The following is a 22,582-nucleotide window of genomic DNA, read 5'->3' as shown; positions in this document are numbered from 1 at the left end:
GCCTGATGTGTCCGCACTGCCCCGAGCGTGCACCTGATACCCGATGTTCTCTCCGATTTCAGAGCAAAGCTGAGGCCGAGCTCAGGTGCTGTCACAGCACCTGAGCTCGGCCTCAGCTTTGCTCTGAAATCGGAGACAATACCGGCAGAAGCCAGGCAGTGTGAGCAGACATTTCTGAGCCCTGCTGGGGCAGGGGGTTGCTTCCCGGGCCTCGGAGAATACAGAGATGCCTGGGTCCATAGCCATGGATTGGGCGGCTGCAGCTGCACCCCAGAGGGCAGATATCCTGCCTGTTCCTGGGCCCCAAGAGCACAGAAATGCCCAGGTCTGCACCCACAGCTGTGTGGCTACAGCTTCACCTGGGAAGCTGGAGGCTCCAGCCCAGCTAGCTTGGAAGGGGGCGGGGCGTCCGCCTGTTTTTTTACTTCCCTTGCCTCTATGACGTGCGCATCCCCAGCCCTTACTACCCTGCTGCAGTCTTCGCAGTGGAAGCTCCAGACAGGCCTCTGATGCAATCAAAACAGGGCCTCTGGACCGGGCACGGTGGCTCGCGCCTGTAATCCCAGCAGTTTGGGAGGATGAGGTCGGCGGATCGCCTGAGGTCAAGAGTTTGAGACCAGCCTGACCAACACGGCGAAACCCCTTCTCTACTAAAAATACAAAAATTAGCCAGTCGTGTTGATACATGCCTGTAATGCCAGCTACTCCAGAGGCTGAAGCAAGAGAATCACTTGAACCTTAGAAGCCGAGGTTGCGGTGAGCTGAGATTGCACCACTGCACTCCAGCCTGGGCAACAAAAAACAACAAACAAAAAACAGGGCCCCATCCCCTCTCTCTCACCATATACAAAAATAAACAAAAAATGCGTCAAAGAAATAAACATAAGGCTTGAAACTACAAAAATAATGGAAAACTAGGAAAAACTCATTTGGTTGTTGATCTAGACAAATAATTTATGACTAAGACCTCAAAAGTACAGGCAACAAAAACCGACAAATGAAACTTAAACTAAAAAGCTTCTGCACAGCAACAGAGAGAGTTGACAACCCGTTGAAGGGGAGAAAATATTTGCAAACTACGCATTTGACAGGGTACTAATATCCAGAATGTAGAAAGAACTCAACCTAACAACAACAACCCCTGCCAACAAATATTCCAGTTAAAAAGTGGGCAAAAGTCATTAATAGACACTTCTCAAAAGAAGACATACAAATGGCCAATAGGTATATGAAAAAATGCTCAACATCACTAAGCATCTGAAAAATGCAAATTAAAAGCACAAAGATATAATCTTGTGCCAGTCAGATTGACTATTATTAGTAAGACAAAAAGTACCAGATGTTAGTGAGAATTCAGAGAAAAGGAAACTCTCATATACTGTTGGCAGGAATATAAATTTGTACAAGCTTTATAGACAACAGTATGGAAGTTTTCAACTTCTAAAAATGTAACTACAACTTCATACAGCAGTTGCACTACTGGGTATCTCCCCAGAAAGAAATTTAAAAAAGATCAGGCTGGTCACAGTGGCTCATGCCTATAATCTCAGTACTTTGGGAGGCTGAGGTGGGTGGATCACCTGAGGTTGGGAGTTCACGACCAGCCTGACCAACATAGAGAAACTCCATCTCTACTCAAAATACAAAACATTAGCTGGGTGTGGTGGCACATGCCTCTAATCTCAGCTACTCAGGAGATTGAGGCAGGAGAATCGCTTGAACCCAGGAAGTGGAGGTTGCAGTGAGTTGAGATTGCCCCATTGCACTCCAGCCTGAGCAGTAAGAGCAAAACTCCATTTCAAAAAGAAAAAAAAAAAAAAATCAATGAATCAAAAAGATATCTGCAATGACAAGCTTATTGCAGCACTATTTACAGTAGCAAACACATTGAATCAACCTAAGTGTCATCAATAGATGATTGGATAAAGAAAATTTGGCATATATACACAATTGAGTACTATTTAGCTGTAAAATATATGAAATTATGACTTTTGCAGCAACATGGACAAAACCGGAGGACATTATCTGAAATGAAATAAATCAGACACAGAAAGACAAATATTGTATATTCTCACTCATAAGTGGGCATAAAAATGTGTAGACATGGACATAGAGAGTGGAATGATAGACAATAGTGACTTAAAAGGGTGACGGGATGGGAGGGAGTGGGTAAGGAGAAATTACTGAATAGGTATAATGTGTAGGATTTGGGTGATAGATACCCTAAAAGCCCTGACTTGATCTTTATGTGATGGATGCATGTAACAAAACTGCACTTGTATCCCATAAATTTACACAAATAAAAAATTAGAATATTTATTTGGCTCTCCAGTCTAGACCCATATCACTGATCTTTGGTTTCATCTACCAATTTATGACATTGTAACCTTAAGTTACTTTTAAAAAAGGAAGTTTTCACCTGTATATAGTAGGGTAAAAACCACTATTTTAACAGAAAATACATGAACTATTTTTAACAAAGTTTTTACACTCAACATTACTATTCCTAGGAATAAAGTTGAAAAATATTCCATATGGGAATGTAGTCAGTCAAAAATTGTGAAAGTAAAAATAATAAGTAAAACATTTTAGTAAGTGCTATAAAAATATATTTAAATGGCTTATCTTTTCTCTAATTCTGACCTCAGGTAGAAATTACTTTTGTTGTAAAATACAAATGATGTTTAAAATTAGAAAATTAAAAATAAATACCAATTACATGCCAAAGTATTTAAGTTTTTATGCATGTTTTGTGTGGTATACTAGAATATCTATCTATCTATCTATCTATCTATCTATCTACCTATATATATATATTTAGTCTACAAAATTTATCACATGCCTAAGAGAGTAAGACATCCTGCCTGCTTTCAAGAACCTAGTAGATGATACAAACACTTTAAAAGTCACAGAAGTAAATCTATTGCAATGATAAATGCAACAAAAGAGAGCTATCAGGATATAAGGTAACTTAAGAGAGGTTTGATTTAATAAGTTAGGCAAGAATGACTTCTTTGTAAAGGGATAGCTGATCTGGGATGAGTAGAGACACCTAGATAAATAGAAAGATGGCATACATAGAAACGTATTTAGAATAGAAAGCATATGTAAAGAACCTGTGGCTGAAAGATGCAATATGACTGTGAGTGATTGATAGATTCAGATGGCTTGGCATGTGAGAATAAGGAGTAATATGAAAGGAAGACTGGGTAAAAAGCATTCCATGTAGAAACAACTTTCTGGGTATATAAACAGGCTCTGTAGCAAAATAAATTATTGAAGAAATGGGACTGATACTTGTCATTTGCAATGGAGAAGAGGGAAAAGAATGAGATGAGAAGGCTGATGGAAGGTAAGGCTAGAGAGATTGTGGTCAAATCATATAGGACATTGTAAACTATATTAAATGTATGCCTAGTGTTCTAATGTTGGAGCGATAAGCATGTGGGAGTTATTTATATCCTACTGCTCAAGGTCATTGCCAAGGTCTGATTACAAAAATTCAAAAAAGTGCAACCTCAGGCATAAATGAGTTAAAGGTATTGCCTTCCTTTTTATAAGAACAAGAACTTGGGAAGGATTTTAAACAAGCACGAATGTGGTGGGGGAGGTATGTTGAGTTCCCTTCATTTACACTCTATAATGTGATTTTTACCTCCCATTCACTGTGATTCTTACTTCCTTCCAAGGCAGAGTGAAACCCTAAGGTACAACACACTTCTGGTCTGCTCTCAATTAATCATGAACTCTATTACACCTAATCAATTCAAGATGATTCAGAAGGTACTAGAGTGTCTTGATATACCTCTTGGTCTTGGTTGTGCATATTGAAAATCAATAGAGTACTATGGATACACAGGTTGCAAAATATTGGTCTGAATCAGTCATGACATTATTATATATCTTAAAAGTTACTTTTCTCAGCAAATTGCTTCTAATAGCTTGCTGATCTTTTTTTACTAATTCAAGTGAGGAACAGAAATATTTGACATTTCAACCTTCTAGGTAAACTTATGTTTATGTTAACTGACCAATAAGAAAATTGGTCTCTGCTATGTTTTATTTAATATTTCCTGCTCTCCCTTGACTAAGAATTCCTTGAAACTAAACTATGAGTCATATTTGTGTTTGAATGATAGCAATTAATGCAATGTCTGGCATTATATAAGGTCTTTATTTTTTGTCTATTAAATGAATAGAAATGATGTTGATGCAATTTGGGTTTTTAAATATGTTCTGCTGCAGAAATTCACCAGTTCTTAAAATGTCAGATCAATTCAATACATGTTTAATGAGCTACTACTCTGTACAAGATAGTGCTAGACAAGTATTTATAACTGACTCACAAATGTTTTCAGATGCTGCTTCTGTCAGACAGTTCTACTTTATCATGTGCTCTATTGTTCCTTCTGGTTCTTTTGAATATTTATGAGTAGGTATATATACTGTTTAATGAACAAAGCTTCCTCTTTATTGGAAAAATAAAGGTGTATAACTTAGTTTCTGTTTCAAAGATATTTTTATTACATAAAAATATAATGTGATATGGGAAAAATGTATCTCTTGAGCAATTACCAATTAGTAAGTACTAAATAAGGATCTAAATAATTTATATACTCTATTTCTATTTTTAATATCTTTATGAACCTTTTGAGAAAGATCACAAGTTAGGCAACATTGTTCAGACAAGGTAAATAACTTGCTCCTTGTCATGGTGCATAAAGTATAGAGTCAATAACTGAAAAGAGGAATCTTTGATTTACAATCTATGCTCTGATTCAAGTCTCGTAGTGGAGCAATTCTAGAGAAAGTAAGTGTAAATAATAACTAACCCTGCTTCATTTCCTATGTAAACATACCTTAATATGAAAATAATTTGAGTTGGAGGTTTCTCTCGATTAGGAAATTGGCACATTATAAATTATTCATTATTAACTTTGATAAATTTTAAAATATAAGGTAGTAGGCTTCTGGCTATTTCTGGCTATCAGGGTATGGCTGTGCCTGCATCGATTCTAATTTTAAAAGGCCCAAAGTAACCACATAGCTATTGAACAGGGGAAACTGAGAAACTAGTTTAGAATTAAGACAGTATTTTAAGGGGCAGATGCATGCTTACTCTCAGTGGGAGCAAGGGGTTAAAACAATAAAAGGTTGGTGGGAGCCAGCTGTGGACAACAAGCTTTTTGTTGTTGTTGTTGTTGTTGTTTGTTTGTTTTTAACAAGTGTATGTTTCTCTTTTTTCTTTGTGTTTTTAATTCTCTTACCACCTAATTCTCTGCAAACATATTAATAAAGATTTGATATAAATATTTGATATTTCAACTCAAGCTTCATTTTTGGGGCAGATTTAATTTTAATGTACCCCAATATAATAAAGCCTACTTATCTGTTAATTATGTAGTAAAACAATGCTGATGAATAGTAAAATGCCTACATTGGAATTGGTTAGCTTCCTCTCACCACATTCAACAAAATTTTTTATGAATTACAGGTGTCATAATTATGTGTTGTTCAAAAAATAGAAAAAAATGTTTTTATAGTAGATAATCTGGGCTTTATTCAGAACCTTCAATAAAATAAGGCTTTTCACATATAATGTTGTATGCTTTATGACATGGGGCTATTACGTTACCTACCAGTCAGGGTGCTGAGTTATGGAAACCATGGAAAGGATCCTGTTATACTGAAACTGCTTTACCTAAATTCATTCATTTATAATTTAGAAATCCAATAATAAACTTGAGTTTTAGAATAATCTTGACACTAGAGGGAAATTGTTTATCTCAGTTCCTAAATGAATTATCCTGAGTTGCATAACTGATTTATATGGAAATAGATGTAAATATAATATAAATTATAGCTATTATCTATTGACCATTTACTACATGCTAGGTGCTTTGTACATTGCATATCACAGAATTTCTATATTTTGGTGAAGAGAAGAGCAAAATTATTTACTCACCAAAGGGTTAAGTCATTTCTCAGCAAATGGAGAATCAAGGTTTAACCTCAAGTGTTCTGTGTAGTATCTGTTGAATATATGAAAAGCATATGAAACCATACATATAATTCCTCAGTTATCTTTAAAAATTCTGAATGTTGTATTTTTGCCCTTGGTCTCTCCTACCTTTCCAATGTAGTAACAAAACTATATACATTGATCCTCCATTTGCTGATATGCAACGTGGTGATGATCTGACTCCTGAGCTTTTTTATGACTCTTTTTTTTTTTCTTTTTTCTCACATTAGACTTGCAGAATATTCTCTTTATCCCCAGTAATTTAAAATTTTAGAACAGTGTCCCTTAATGTCAGTCTTTTTCTTCCATTTTGCTAGGGCTTCCATGGGTTTCATCAATGTTGAAATTATGTGTCCTTCAAGTTATAGATTAACTCCAGTAATTACATGTAGTAGAAAGATGACTGTTTCCATTGTGGAAAGAATCACTGTAGAGGTGATGGTGGTGGTGGCCCATCTGGGGCAGCCACTGCAGGCACACGGGCTGCAGTGGGGAAAGCGTGGCTGGGGCTGCCCACTCTGTGGAGCCTAAATAGGCAGGAGCTCTGCCCCCTCCTGAGTTAGCAGGGTTGGAGCCCCATGCTCTCAGGCCCAGCCATGGCTCCAAATTGCAACAGCCCTGTGCTCTTGGGGCCTGGGAAACCCCCTTGTCCCCATAGGCTGAGAAGTGCCTGTTTTTGTTCCTCCTCACCCCTGGCAACTGCTCCCATTTCAGAGCAAAGTTGAGGTTGATCCCCAGTGCTGCTGCAACCCAGATGGTTGTCCACGTTGCTGGCAAGGCACTGACATGCCAGCTCCCTGCTGCCTTGGCCCCCTCCAGACATTGTGCAGCGATGAGCTCAGGGAGGGAAGCCAGTGGATGCCAAAGGTGGCTCGGCATCGACCTGTAGGCACCCCTCCACGCAAACAAACTGGCTGCTATAGATGGCATGTTCATTGCAGCAGGAAGTAGACAAGCTCCTGGGAGGAAAGGGGTGGGTCCCTAGTGAAACCCAACCTTTATCCAGGGCCAGCCAGAAACCTGGGGAGTGGTGGGGGCTGCCAATTCCAGGGGAAGCCATGGCCCAGAGTCAGAACTTGTGCTTTTTCTGGGCCTACCCATGGCTGCCCATGAACCAATCAGCATGCACTTTCTCCTTTCTCAGCTTATAAAAACACCAGACTCAGTCAGACACAAACAGATGTAAGGACCATCAGCTGCAGGAAGGAGGTACCCATTTCAGGTCTCCTCAACTCATTGGATGACCTGCCTGCAGAAAGGAGTTACCCACTGTTCTGTCATTCAGTGAGACTCCTCTCTGCCTTGCTCATTCTCCAGTTGTCCTCGTATCTCATTCTTCTTGGACACAGGACAAGAACTTGGGACCCACCAAATGATAGGACTGAAAAAGTTGTGACACAAACATCTGAAATATACCCTCCCACTCATCACATTGCAGGTGATGAGAGGAGAAGAGCTGTGGCCCTTCTGGGAGTCCAGACCCTGGAATCTCAAGAAGGAATATTTTGTGGCCAATACTATGATTTTAGTTTTAAGGTCTATAGGCATATCTTGTATGTAAGCAGTGTTTATACAGAGCAAGACTAAACAGAGCATGAGATAGGTTTTAAATAGAGTAATTTAAAATCCATGAAAGACAGCTCTATATTAGGGACGGTATTTAGGAAGGAATAAGTTGTTTGAGCATGAGAAGAATTTAGCAGGCCTGGTGAGGTGGGTAGCTCCTTTCACAAAGAGGATGAACTCTAAGCCCACTTCCACACACTAAATCAGAAAATCCCAAGTGCCACTGTTGGCTCATTCTGAAATCTGGAATTGGGGGAACATTTGGGAACCTGGCCAGCCACCTGAAGGTTGCAAAGTACCTATAGGTCAGACTGTGTATTCCAGTAAGGTCTATAGTTTAAAAAAGTATGATGTATGAATAGTCATTTGTTTAATACCAGCATTTTATTAATTGATTTTGAATGCAGAGTAGTGAAGATATAGCAATATCTTCCTTCTAGCCTATAAGCAGTTTTGACCCTCTATTAGTTGCATTGCAAAACAAATATACAAATTGCAGATAGCCTCTGGCAGAAGAAAACAATTTCTTGTTATCTCTTGCATTTTTACAATGTCTACTTAGTGATCTAACCTGGAAAGAGCCAGTGTATTTTCCAGGTCTACAGTTTCAAACATGGAGTGACAGAGATGAAAAATATATATGCCAGCTATTTCACAAGGCTTCAGTCATACTTATTTGTTATTTGTCTTGGCAATACATAAAGTTCCCATAGCTATTAGAGTAATCATTTACCTTTGCTGAATTCACGGATTAAGGTGAGTAATGTGTTCCTGGACAACAGTCAATCAAGATCTGGTGTAAGATCATTAATTTATGTTGCCAGGCTACAATGTTGGGAAAGGTGGCTGTAATTTAACCACTTAAAAAATGGCTAAAGGAGCACCCAGACATTTTCTATTTTGGTGACCTATGGTTGTAGGAGTACACTGTTACTGAATTTTTCCAGGTAAATTGTAGTGGAAGATGCATTACCTAATATCAGCTAATAGTAAAACTAGCAGAAAGGTACACAAATTTAAAGGAAGGTTATTTAACAAAGTTTGACAAAATAACACATGTACCGAAAGTTATTCTAGCCCTATATTGTGAAAAACGAGGAGGTCCTGAAAAAAGGCTGGAATAATGTAAGATTTAAATGAATTGAAAAACAACTGCTGTTGACAGATAATCATGAAACAAAAATGAAACAATTGATTTTAAAATAAATATATTGCAATATCCTCAAATGTAAGGAGAAATAAACTTACTCTACATGTTACATGTATAGCACTAAACATTGAAAACAACTCTTAGAATTCTTTAGGATGTCTATAACTGATTTCCGACTAATTGTTGAATCTACTACAAAGGTGAAATAACACAATCATTAGCATTTCAATTGGTTTCTCACTGTCTTTCATGTGTAAACATTAATATGTCTGAAGCAATGTTTTGTGCACAGAAGATTTGGTATGAATAACCCCCATTTTTGGTATAATACAAAGTGGTTGTGTTCATATGCTCCTCATCAAGATCTGAATTCAATTTTAAGTTTCTATGAGACTAGTGTTGTTCCAAACTCGTCAAGATGAAGGGAGTCATTCTTGATTTTATCTAATTTGGGTTACATGAGATAAAAGACAAGGAAATTGAAATGAATGAAAAAATGCCAAGTGAAGTTGTAAGATTTTATATTAGGAACAAAGCAAAACATATTTCTAAGAAAGCAAGTAAAGTGTCTTTAGTTAAGGAGCAGTATGAATACACAAGATACCATTGCTCGGAGCACACGGTAAAAAACAAATCCTTCTACTCATTGATCTCTAGGTTTTTTACAAAGATTAACCATGACATTCAAAGAAAACTTAGTCTAAAAACTTACGTTTATGTTAAATTGGGGTATCTTTAATAAGTTAATGTTTTCAACTTTGCATTTGAAAACAGGATGCTGAATCACTAAAATAGCAATTGCTTATTTTCATGTCTAAGAATTTGTATTTTTTAACATAGAAGCAGTAAGACTTTTCTTCATCCTTACTAAATCACTTTCTCTTACTCCAGAGTAAAATTTACTGACGTATAAACACAGTTAAACATCTTGGAGCTATCCATTCTCAGGAAAGAAAGGTGATATGGCCTAATAATTCTAAGCATTTTCAAAATTTTTATCTGCATAGAAAACAGAAATAAATATAATATACTGAAGCTGCCACAAAATAGATTTAAGGTAGATGTAGAGAACAAAATGACAGTGCAGATGACTAAGTATAGAAAAGGAATTCAAATGGGGTCAATAAATAGATATTCTTATGAGGTTTAGTTATACCTAGGACTTAGTAGATGGAAAACACGGTTCTTAAATCTCTCTTATTGTACAGTGAGTTATCATTGCTACATAGTCACAGTTATTTTGAAGACTAACTTTGCATTTTTTGAAAGCAACATAAGACTTTGTGGAAACAAAGTAAAAACCATTTATTATAAATAGACTAACCTCTGAAATAAATTTGAGATGAAACATTGGAATTTGTGTTAGCAAAAATACAATATTTTAAAGTTCTGCCTTTTCAATAGCTTCTGTTTTTCAATAGGTTTTAACAATATCTATCTTTCATGGTTTATTCTACTAAAACTGAAAAATTACCTAATTATAATCATTCATATACATAAGCTATATACTTTACTTAATTATGGAAATTACCTAATTATGATCATTCATATACATAAGTTACTTATATACTTTATATATGATATTTTCTTAAATAAAAAAGGATAAACTAGTGTATTAAGTGTTGGTGGCCATATAAATAGAACTGCCATCTTGTGGATAACTAGGTAATGGGCCAGTCAATTTTGCAAGAGGTAGTAGAATGCTGCTCAAGAGGAGATAGTGATGTTCACAGCAGTTTTAAACTTCTTTAAATTCTTAAGTCCTGCCTATCAAATTATCACTTGAAGGACATGTTCATCTTTCTGAAGTTAGTAATAAACTAAACCTTATTAATATGTAGGTTGGGAAACATTGGAGGATGGTTTCTCCAGTTTAATTAGCCTCTAGTGCTGATTTGTTTTGATAATATAAATAATTAGTTTCGCCACAAAATTGATGTAACAGAAATACTTCTCAGGCAATTAAATATTGCAATGATTTCCACTCCTGGGAAATATATAGTATGTAAGTACCACAATAAAATTGAGATGTACTTGGCTTAAACTACAAAACATCTTCAACTTGATTTGTCAAAAATATTGTATTGATTCCATGTTCTTCTTATTAGAAAACATTCACTAATATACATTTATTGAGAATGAAGCCTAAATGAATGTCTATAGAGTATTTTGCCACCTCATATTAAGCTTTTACACGCTATTAAAGTTAAAATATTTTATGTTCTCTGAACTCACAAATGCCAGTTGGCCATTTTAATTGGAGGAATATAATAAATAATGAGACAGTGTTGGTAAATTCACTCTCAAATGCGGTGTTTGTTATTATCCCTTTATGAAATTAGAGCTATATGCAGTATTTTACTCCTCTACATGTATATATTAAATAGAATATTCAAGAAGTCACACCATTCTTTCATTTCTCTTGCAGTTTCTTAATGTTTTAACATGTTTACATTTAGAATTTTTTTTACATCTTGTAATCAGGTTCTATTTCTTAATAATATTGTTTTAGGATAGTAGAAAACATTTGTATGTCTTATCATCAATGTTCTCATCACATACAGACTATCTTATTTTTGACTGTAACCCAGATACATGTGCAGACTGATGTTCAAGTATCATCAGGCTTTTTTCCAAAGGACATTCTGCAAATAAATTACTGAAAGTTCTTGACATTTAGTATCTCTGCTATTCCAAAAGAAACACCACTAAAGAATTACAAAAACATTTTATAAATTCCACTAATTATTACTTTCCAGTGATTTCTCCCCACTGTAAGGGAATATATGTATATATTTCTGTACTTATATATAAAATACCAATTTGGAGTAATAAAACTTATATGCATATATGCCCCGTTATGTCCTATATTTATCTGAAACATTCCTGCATGTATAGATGTAATTATTTAAAACTAAAATATAAATTATGTCCTAATGATTTACAACAAAATTTGAAACTTAAGACTCATTCATTATTATAGGCCAACATTAATATGAAGTATTTCTAGTTCGTTATCTTTCTTTCCTATCAATTTTCCTAGGAATTAAAATGTAAGCCAATAATTTTATTAATTTTTAAACAATTCAAATTTTAGGTATGAAATTTTCATATGTAATAAGTGTGCACCATCTTGTGTAATATTTAAGCATTGAAATGTACATTCTTAAAAAATCTCATTGACATATTTTAATAATAAAAAAACAGCATTCTTTACTAAGTACCATACTCACTTATAAACAAATTTTGTGTAGGATATACGTAATTGATACAAAATGCCTATACATTGATATCTGTGGGAATTGACAGATAAATAAATAAACAAACCAAACGAACTAAAGTGCCTGCTGAACACTAGGAGTATTTAAGTTTCTCACTCTTTATATTGCTTTATTTCTCTAGGCACATTATATGTGACATTCTGTCACCCAAACAAATGCAAAACAAATAAGAGAGGTTATGATTTGTGTGCATTAAGTCACCAAAAAACTACATTCATCTTTAAAAATTAACTCAATGTGTATATATATATACACATACATATCAGCATGTTTTCTACATTAACAGGATATAATCTAATTTGCTAGCTTTCTATCTGTCATTAAATATTTATACCATTAAAATTTTACATTATGTTTGCAATATAGGATTATATTTTATTGTAGAAATAATTTTTTTCTGCTTGCCATATCCTCTTAGCAATTATAATATCTTAGTTTTATCATTTGTCTACCAGAAATACAGCTAATATTCCCATTGTCCAAATTCATCTTTCTGATCTGTAATTCAATTTTATGTCACTTTGCATGGCAATGAATTTTTTTATACACATTTTCATCTAAACTGCCATGCTTTTAGGCGGAATTAATTGAACGGTGTCTTTCACGTTGGCCCAAAGTACATTTTGACAAATAGTCTTCTTGAGTTTAGTATCTTGCACTTGACTAATCATTAAACTCCAAATTATTCTGAGATGGGTAACAGTTAAAAAAAAAGAGAGAGACTATTAAGTCAGTGATATAAATCAAGCTAATTTGAAACATTATTTTCAAATTGAAATTTTAAGAGTTTAAGATAATGTTTATATAATTATTTTGAGAACACTAAAGTAATTCTACATTTTGAATCTTCCAAGTGTCTTTGAAATGAACACATTTGATTGTTTTATAACAACAATAATATTAATTGTATCTTATATTTATGTAATACTTTTTTATTTTTTATAACAAGCTTCTATACATTGTCTCATCTCTATATCTTTATTGTTTTTATTATTTTTTTTTCTGTATGTAGCATTACCATTCTTAGTCTATACATAAAAGATGTTAAATTACTAGAGTTTTTACAGGTAGTAAGTGGTGGAGCCAGAACTGGAGGCTGAATCATTTCGACCCTAGTCTAGAATTCTTGCTCCTATGTCACATACTAACTCTACTCAGAACAATCAAATAAACTGACTATCATAAAAGTCAGAACTTGGGAGGAAATATGAACATATGAAAGTGTCTTTTCATATATTATCAACTTTTTGAATTCTCATTGAGGCCATTGAGTAAAAATAATTTTCTGTCACTGGAAATGCAGAGGGAGTATAACAAGTATTTGCCCTGAATCCATTATTCAGAAAGAAATGAAATAACATAAAGGCATGCAACTGCACTCCTGATGACTTTTCTCTCCCTAAAGTTGGGGTGGTTCAAGTGAATTTTCCTGCTCTTTCTCCAGGTGCTTGCACTGTCTGCATGCTGAGCTGTACAGCTTTCAAAGGGCTTGCCCTGGGATATGGCTGGGCTAGATTTAGAAGGAACTGGTCATTGAATAGCTCTGGTAATTCTTGCATCTCACAGTTATGCGGTTGACAGCTCCTTTTGGTAGGGAAAGCTTGGGCATATTTCAAGGTGATTGTAGTTTTGTCCCTCTGGCAGCAAAGCTGCTGCAACCAGCTTAGCCCATTATCCTCCTCTCCCACTGGATTTAAGCCTGGGGAGAAATCTGGGGCTTTTGTCATGATAGAAGGTAAGAGATGGATAATTATTCCCCGTGTGTGCTCAAAGAGAACAGCACTACATCATAGAGCAGCTTTCAATTACTGAAATGGGGTTGTCTGAAGTTCCAGTGACTTATAAATTACTCTTTGTAAAAACCAATATTTAACATTATTATTTTAGCGATGTGCTTTTAATATCTCATTCTTTAAGGTTTATTACACAAAACTTTGGAGATAGTGTTTAACGCTCAGAGAATAAAATGCATTCCCATTTTTGTGTTTTTATTAGATTTAAAAACACAAATGGCTGCTCTGAAAAAATTGATTAAAAGCTTCACTGTACAATTGTTTACATTATAATTTTTCTCATCTTGACTTTCTTAAATCTTAGGGGCTAGTACTATAAAATCAATACAAAGTAATTACAAAATTTAAAATTCCAGATGTTGTGATTATATACATTTTGTCCTTTAATATCAATTTTTTCAAATACCTTTTATAAACACTGTTACTTAACACATTCAGAAAATAAAATTTTCACTAATTTGATTAATTAATTAGGTAAATCAGTCAGCATATTTAGAGGGCAATATTTTCAGTTTGTGATCTTTCAGGAGCTCAGCATTACTTTCACTCCCCTTTTAAAGCAGAAATTATAATCAGAAATGAGCATTTCAATTTGCAGCTGACAGTTTAGGGTTAAGATATGATTCCAGGTAACAGAAGCCTATGAGAGTACACCCAGTTGATGTTTGTGACATCATCTTCCAGTCGGAGTACATAGAAGAGCTGAGGTAGCGTTCAGTTTCAGCACAGTGCCATTATGATGGATGTTTACATCTCTTCATTGAGAGCCAATTATCTCGCTTTTGTGTGAGGCCCAAGGATCACTCATGCTGCCAGGCTGCACAGAGAACTGTTGGATCTAGCTGAACGAATTGTTTTCTCTATCTCTGGTAAGATCTTCTTCTGTTTTACCTTCTCTTTTAAATTAAAGGTAGATGTGTCTTACAGAGGAAATAGTATAAGAGTCAAAGAGGATTACTATCTGGTAAGCTTTTATTCAGCAATATTTATCATTATTTAAAGGAGTATGGAGTTAGCAAAATAAATTGAAGAAAAGAGCTTGCTAACATGTACCTGACAAACTAATTTGCAGCAGAAAATGAATGGCAGGTAAATTCAGCTTTGCTTTAGAAAAAGGAAAGTAACTGCTATTATAAGACCACAATTTTGAATATGTTTTTAAAACTACATATGTTTATATATATCATTCTGTTTCATTTCTCTATATTTTTCTATTAGCAGTAAAGAATAGTGGTAGAAATCATCAATCAAGCACTGTTGCTATAGATTTAAAATGAGTCAAAGTTTCTAATTGTTAAATGGCAGTTCTTTGGGACAGTTTTCCAAACTTGTGTCTATACAGGGAAACAAAATTTATAAGTGAGCAAAGGCTCTGGCTTCTGAAATAAAGTTGTAGGACTTTACATTCATATTTACCATTTAAATCTAAGAAAATAATAATAATGAAAAATTTTAAGAAAGAGTTTAAGGGCTTCTTTCTGGAATTAAGTGATATTAAAATCATTTATTGCATATTTGTTATGCTTTGTAGTACATAATAAAATACTGTCTTTTATGTAGCCACAAAATATTTAAATCCTAAAAATGTATATTTATATTATTTAATAATTTGTCAGTAGTAACATTTATGCCTGAGGATCTGATTACATAGTAGCAAAACAAATATGTTTACAGCTGTTGAACTGCTGTGGATAGGTGATTGAATGTGACAGAGAAACTGAAAAGTCACTATACTAAAAGCTTTCAATTGACTAAGAATGTTCACATGCTAATGAATGAAGAATTCAAAAATACTTTTATCCCCTCAAATGTTGTCTATTATTATGATATAAAGTAGCACACTGCTGTTATTTTAAAGTTGAATGCAGTTATTTATGAAATAAAGCCACAGAAAAGTATAATTAACTGTTATTTTATTTAACATGCTCTTTTATTTTAGTAGCATCTCCATTCCTCCTAGGGTAATAAAACTTTTGAATAATAGGTTGTTCATCAAGGTTTGATGTGCTTATGCTTTTTAGATTTATTTTTACTCCATCTTTAACATAGGACATTTCTGTTTTTGCAAACTAGTAATTTTGATAATTAAAATTCAGGATTTGGAGATTCTCCAGTTGTGCTTTAAGACAGCAGGGGTTTCTCAGCTATGTCACACTCTGTATCTTCTGCTAGCCCAGTCCTGTTTGGCAGCTCTAAACATTATTGTTGTTCAAACTGTCTCCTTTAGTCAATTCAGGTCTGAACAAAACTAAGTTTATAGAAAGTGTCAGATGTGTATTCATGAAACCTAAACAAGTGAGCTTAATGTCTCAGTTACAACAATATATAATCAACAAAACCTCAAAAAGCTTCCAATACACATCTAGAGTTAATTTTTTGCTCAGGAAAATTTAGGTTGGTATATTCTGTGAATTTCAAAATTTAAAGGTGAAATCTAAAAGTTTTGATAATATGAGCTTGAAAGCATAATGATTCACTGCTTTGAAATCAAGTGTGTGTGTGTGTATTTTTTTCTTTCCTTAAGTACTCTAGAGTGGAGTAGAAAAACCCAGTGGTATTGACTATGTCGTTTTCACATGTGATCGAACTTAACTAAGGGAAAAGCATTTGTCTCCTAATAATTAATTCTCAAAAAATCTATTTATATCATTATGTCAACAATGAAGAAAATCTTATTCAGCTAATAAATGATCTAGACATTTAAATAGTATTTTTTTTCTGTGTGTGATTTCTTCTTTCAGTATTAGCTTTGTTAGTCCCAAATGTACTATACTGATGGTGATTGCAAGTGTTAAATAGCTTATCTTCTTATTTTCCTTTGGACAACTTTGTACAATGCAAGTACACATATGATCTACATGGCTGATCAATTTCATTCATTTCACAAAAAGTTTTTTTTTTTATTTTTTATTTTTTAATTTAAGAGAGGATGTCAATGAGATCATAGCAATTTCCTATACCATAAAGTCCCTAGGAAAGTTCTCAGTGCAGGATGACATAAATAAATGATGTGTGATGCTACATGTACTGCTGTGTTCTCCACTTCCTTTTAAATACATACGTTCTTTGTCTACTTAAGTAACCAGTATTAAGAAGAGATGGAAAACAATAGACAACCATGAAAAGATTCTTATTAACTCTTCTGAAGTTCTCTGAATACTCCATATTCTGAGGGTGATATTTTTTTTTCTTTTGAAAATTACTCCTCAAATTATGGTTTTACCTATTGCAAAATAATACTCAAAATAATAATTTAGTTCAGTGTAAGCCCCTTTATTAATTTCTTGTAATGGTTGAATGCACAATACTGCTTGGTTTTTTGGTTCTCTTTTCAAGCCCTTGAATGATCATGAATTCTATGATTGTCTTGACACTGAAATTCTGGGCATTTCGGGCCAATTTTTTACAAAGCCAAAAAAATATAGTGACTATGATGTCATCTTGGACAACTTGGACTTATTGTGTGAATGTCTGGATATTTAGGTATATGTTTTAGGTGCATAAATGTAATGTTTTTTTTTTTATTTTAAAGTTTAAAGAATCTTTTTATCAACATTGTGTATATATAATTAATACTTAACAATTGGTATGTGATAAAGTAATTGATATTATGCAACTGAGGAAACAGAGACTAATAATTTGTAACTTGTTCCCAAAGATCACCCAGTCAGTAAGTTAGTAAATGGAGGAGCTAGGACTCAGAAACAGGTTTACAAATTTCAGTGCCCCAAATCAAACCATTTCTCTTTCTTTTTCTCTTTCTTGTTTTCTTTCTCTTTCTCTCTCCCTCCCTCCCTTAATACAGCTGGTTATCTAATCACCATCAACAAAGTGCATCTTGAGTATCAACTCTGTGCCAGGCATTCTTTTAGGTACTTGGCATTTATAACTGAATGATGTAAAAACATTCTTGTTCTTGTATATGTTATCTTTTTTTTCTACTGAAAAACTCTCATCTTTAATTGTAGAATGTATTTTAAGGTGTGGTTAAATAAAATAAAAAACTTTCTGGGAAATAGGAAGCATGAATTAAAGGATAAACTAATTTGCATTTCTTGTGTGTCTTTAAGTTCTCAGGTATGTTCTAATCTAAATAGGAAACATGAATTAATGGATAAACTTATTTGCATTTCTCATGTGTCTTTAAGTTCTCAGGTATGTTCTAATATAAAATAGATTTTTATATACTTTGTATTTGGGTTTTGTGAAAATGTCTATCAATTATTTTATAACTCATACTTGGTTCTATATGTGATAACTGCAATATTATAAAAATAAAATAATTTGTGATAGATTCCAAAAACAGTTTCAAGCATTTTTGGACAAATTTATCTTGTATTTATAACATATGTTCAAGCAAGTTAGCTTTATTTTTGTTGTCCATTTTACAATAAATTATTTGCTGGTAATAGTATGCTGAATTTATAGTTGTTTGACTTTGGACAGGGTTCTTTATCATATAAGAATAAAAAAATTAATTAAAAACCTTAATATCTCCCAAATGATAGTAGTTTGTGTTTGAACAAGCAAACTAGAGACAAACTACCTTTTAAGACCAATTTATTTCAGTATCTTGGTAGATACTAATACTAGTTCCTAGGACAATGGCACCAAGAGTGATATTTATTCCCTATTGAACTTACTTACAGATACTCAGTGATTTAAAATAAATAAAAAGCCTAAAATACAACCTCCTCAGAGGAAAATCAATCTGTACATAGAACCTATCAGTTGAAGATAAACCATTTTTAGATAGTATCATTTAATTAGCCACTGAAGAATCTATCTAGTGACATACAAGTAAATTGTACAACAAAAGTTACGAGAACACACTTGATTTAGCACAAAATATTTTACTCTTGTGCTATTGCATAATAAAAAAAAATAGCCCTGAAGTTAGTCCCTTTAGTAATGCCTATTTGAAGAATGCAGAATGAGAGAGTAAAATTAGAATTCAGTAGTTAAAAGTATGAATGTGATTTTTTTATCTGCATTCAATCTATGCCTCAGAAGCTATGGCATAGGAATGTGCCCTTTTCAGGGATTAATAAATTGTAAATACTTTTCCACTTCTTTCAGAATTAGTCAGAGAAGCTTGTTCACATTAGAAAGCTGTGTAAAGCAAAAATATAACCTATATTCATATTATAATATATAATCTAGATTATAAATATAATAGCTCTAGCTATTAAGCAGTAGATATTTTTTCAAGAAGTTTTACAAGGCAATAGTCCTTGGATTTAGCTATTTTTAACTACTTATATCTACAAATTAATTTTAGTAGTGTTTTTGATGATAAAATATAAACTGACAATGGTCCTTTTTAATGCTAAATTCTGCTAAAAGCAGAGAATTGATTGTTCAGTGTTTGATACTGGTTTCAGTGGCATGGAACTCAGCATAACATATGGGTTGTCCATGTAAATTTTCACAAGTTTCACAAGTTCTCTACCTGTGTACCATGGCATATCATGAAACTCTCAAGTGTATATCATAACATTTAGATCAATGAGGAAAAAGCATTTTTCCTAAAACTGAATATACATATTGGCACTGCAAAGTCAGTCAGATAAACTGTTGAGCTGAGTGAAACCAATAATATGGAGAAGAACATAATACAATTTTCTGTGATGAGAGGCAAGGTGCAAAGTTAACTTCCAGCAACTTCCCTCAGTTTGAAGTATAGAATACGCTATGATCAGATTAGCAGACAGTTTTGATCAGCAGAGCAAGAAAACAGCAGATGCTTTTAAGAAATTTTCTTGTTTGTTTGCATGTACTTGTTACATGTAAGAATATGGTTTCTGGGACCAGACTACCTAAACACAATTTCTTGTTCCACCATTTTCAGATGTCATGCCTCCATAATAAAAAATAGGGGAAATAAAAGTCCCGACTTCATAAGGTGGTCGTGAAAATTTCATGAACTAATCTTATAAACATGGAGAACAGTACCTTGCATATAGTAAATGTTCAATTAGTATTGCCTCTCTCTTGTATTTTCATTGTTACTGACTTGCTTGGCATTGTGTGGATGTGTCTTTTAATTGATTCAGGAGTTTCATTACAAATTGATATTCACTAACATGAAACCTCTGGTATACTACAGACACAAAGTTTTGAGAAACAATCACGCTAATTACTTTTGAAACTAGTTGCTGATGATTATAGATTTTTTTGGTTAATCATTTACTGCATATAAAATTTCAGACATTTTAATTTTAACTGTTATAAGATGAAAGAAATGAATTAAATAACTTTTAGGAACATTTCCCTACTCTAAAATTATATAATATAGGATTTCATATATACATACAAATGTAAGTACATAATAAAATAGAAAGCCTTACAGCTTTATCTTTCCCTGTTTTACTTCACTACTTTTTTATTCTATGACTTTTCATAAATCATAGAATGAGAGTTTGAAACCTGGAGTTATAAAAGTTTTATTTGTCTGATATATGTAGAAATCAACAATCACTGCTTTCCAACAGTCCAATGTCTCATATTGGCGATGAAGTGGTGATGAAATTGAGTTAAAGTTCTTCAGTTCTTCTTTACTCATGATATTGTGTATTCTTAATATACTCTTTAGTGGCAAAATAAGTCTTTATTTAAAAAAATTCCTGTGTGTGTGTGTGTTTGTGTGTGTGTGTGTGTGTGTGTGTGTGATTTGCTTGTTTTGTTTTAATGAAGCATCTACTATGTACCTAATATTACCCCAAGAGAGCTACAAATAGAAAAGGATTAAAATGTGTCTTTTCCACAGTTTATAATCTTGTAGAATCAAGACATTAATGAACGTGTAAAACATTTTTAAAAATCTATTCATTCTACTAAGGTGTTTTTCCTTCACTTTTAAGTGCTCTGACCCACTCTACAAATTATTTAAAGCTCAACCACTTAATTACTGAGCACTTATGGCATGCTAGCAGTGAACAGGGCACCACTGCTGCTCTCCAGAGGATCATGGTCTAATGGTGAACACAAAGCTGAAAATAAATAATTACAATCCATTGTGATAAGTTTTACATCAGAGATATGCACAGAGTGCTCAGGGGACACATGCAAGGAGTGGTTTACTCTATGTGTAAAAATCTGGAAAATCTTTAAACATAAGCTGCCACCTACCTAATTTTGGAAAATTAGAGAATTTTTCAGATACAGGCAGGCAAAGGATATTTCAGACAGAGGGACCTCCATCAAGTACAAAGTCAAAATGAGAAGAGAAAGCACACTGTGTTCAGCTGAGGAGAAGTTGTTTATCATAAGCAAAGGCAGTAGTGAGGAAGAGCTAAAAATTAACACCAAAGTATCAGAACAGATTCTAATTGTAAATAACCAGTAAGGACAATTATCATAACTGCATAAAGTTAATCCTTGGCTGGATGTTTGAATTAGATTGTTCAAATTTTAAATACTAAAGAAGATCTGTGATGAGATGGATCACTGTGGTTTGGAGAAAATGAGAAATGCTTCCTAAAAGAGACAAGAAGCAGAATTATTTGTGGCTATTTAAAGCAGCCTGACACATCAAAAGAACAGGAATGGCCAAGACATTCCATTTCATTAGTTTCCACTAACTTTACTAGCTATATCAATCTATTAATTTATTTTAAGTAATAGATAATATTTGATGGGGTGATTAATTACTCAAGAATATAAAGGTCAGTCACACGAGACATAATTGAGGAGTATACCAGAGTTTAAGAAAGAGTCTCTGAAGTCAGTATTCACTGACTTATGAACTTGAGCAGACATGAACTAGGGATAGGAACTGTATGATGGTGAATGACAAAATGCTTTACTATTGGCCTTATGTCGACTAGAAGATCCAGGGAAAGGAAATCCCCTTCTTACAGAATAACTCAATTCATTGTATTTATTTTTTAAATTACCTGAACAACATTATATAAAATTTATATATTAAATAATTATTTTAAAAGAAAATAAGCATTGTGTAATTCTTTTCTTGGTATAAAATTTTCTCAAGTGGTATGTGATTTGTAGTGAACACAAATAGATAATGAGGGAAGATGGAAAGAGGTGCTCAGCACGGGAACAGAGCATAACACGAGCTAGTTTCACAGCTGTGTCTAAGGCTATCTCCCAGAAGTTTATTCTAAGTTTATTCACTCATTTCATCATATTGAGATTCTAATTTAATTAGATGGTATCCAAAGAGAGCAAAATGAACTAGGCTTTATGTATGACCTCTCCCATCTACAGTGTTATAGGCTCTCTGATAGGTGGTGAAGTTACATAAGGGTGGTGGTGGTGTTGTATCAAGAAAATGGGTGTCATAGCAGAGCACAACAGCCAATAGGATAGATCATCCAAGAAAAGGCAAGACAGTTGCCTATCTGCTTCTAAGGGATCCACTTCCTGCTTGCCTAGATCTTTAATATTAACTCTCAGAGCAATCTGTCATAAGGGGGTACAAGTGATAACTTTAGGATAAGAAATAGAACATGGTCTTTAGGGTAGAAAATAGGATAAACTGTGAGGCATTGGGGAGGTAGAAATATAGAAAGGCAAATATTTGGGGGAAGTACAAAAAAAAATCCACAGGCAGTGTTGTAGTAACAAATCATAGAGGGTATTTTACTCCCTTGAGTCAAAGATTCTCCCTAATTCATTCTTAAATATCGACAGCCTAGGAAAGTGTTCAGCAGAAGTTTGTTCAATGAATGTCTGGTTGCCTGAGAGATGGGAGGGAGGCAGGGAGGGAGGGAGGGAGGAAGGAGGGAGGGAGGGAGGGAGGGAGGGA

The 22,582-nt window shown here is 33.9% G+C and overlaps 1 protein-coding gene across 9 annotated transcripts in view; it reads left to right on the top strand.

Annotated features, from left to right (window-relative positions):
• MGAT4C (MGAT4 family member C) overlaps positions 1-22,582 on the top strand; it is a 948,770-nt gene that overhangs the window by 677,031 nt on the left and 249,157 nt on the right. Inside the window, exon 1 of one of the 9 annotated variants that reach the window (XM_032297146.1) lies at positions 12,908-14,681. The exons of 7 other annotated variants lie outside the window; for them this stretch is intronic. The gene's annotated coding sequence lies outside the window, so the exon portion shown is untranslated. Of the gene's footprint in view, positions 1-12,907; positions 14,682-22,582 lie in introns of those variants that run through there. One more of the 9 variants, XM_032297142.1, reaches the window with a different exon arrangement.

The sequence above is a fragment of the Sapajus apella genome, unplaced genomic scaffold, assembly GCF_009761245.1.
Source record: "Sapajus apella isolate SASKATOON/1434 unplaced genomic scaffold, GSC_monkey_1.0 scaffold2, whole genome shotgun sequence".
Lineage (NCBI taxonomy): Eukaryota > Metazoa > Chordata > Mammalia > Primates > Cebidae > Sapajus > Sapajus apella.
The sequence above is the reverse complement of the archived record's forward strand: the minus strand, read 5'-3'. Positions and strand labels throughout refer to the sequence as shown.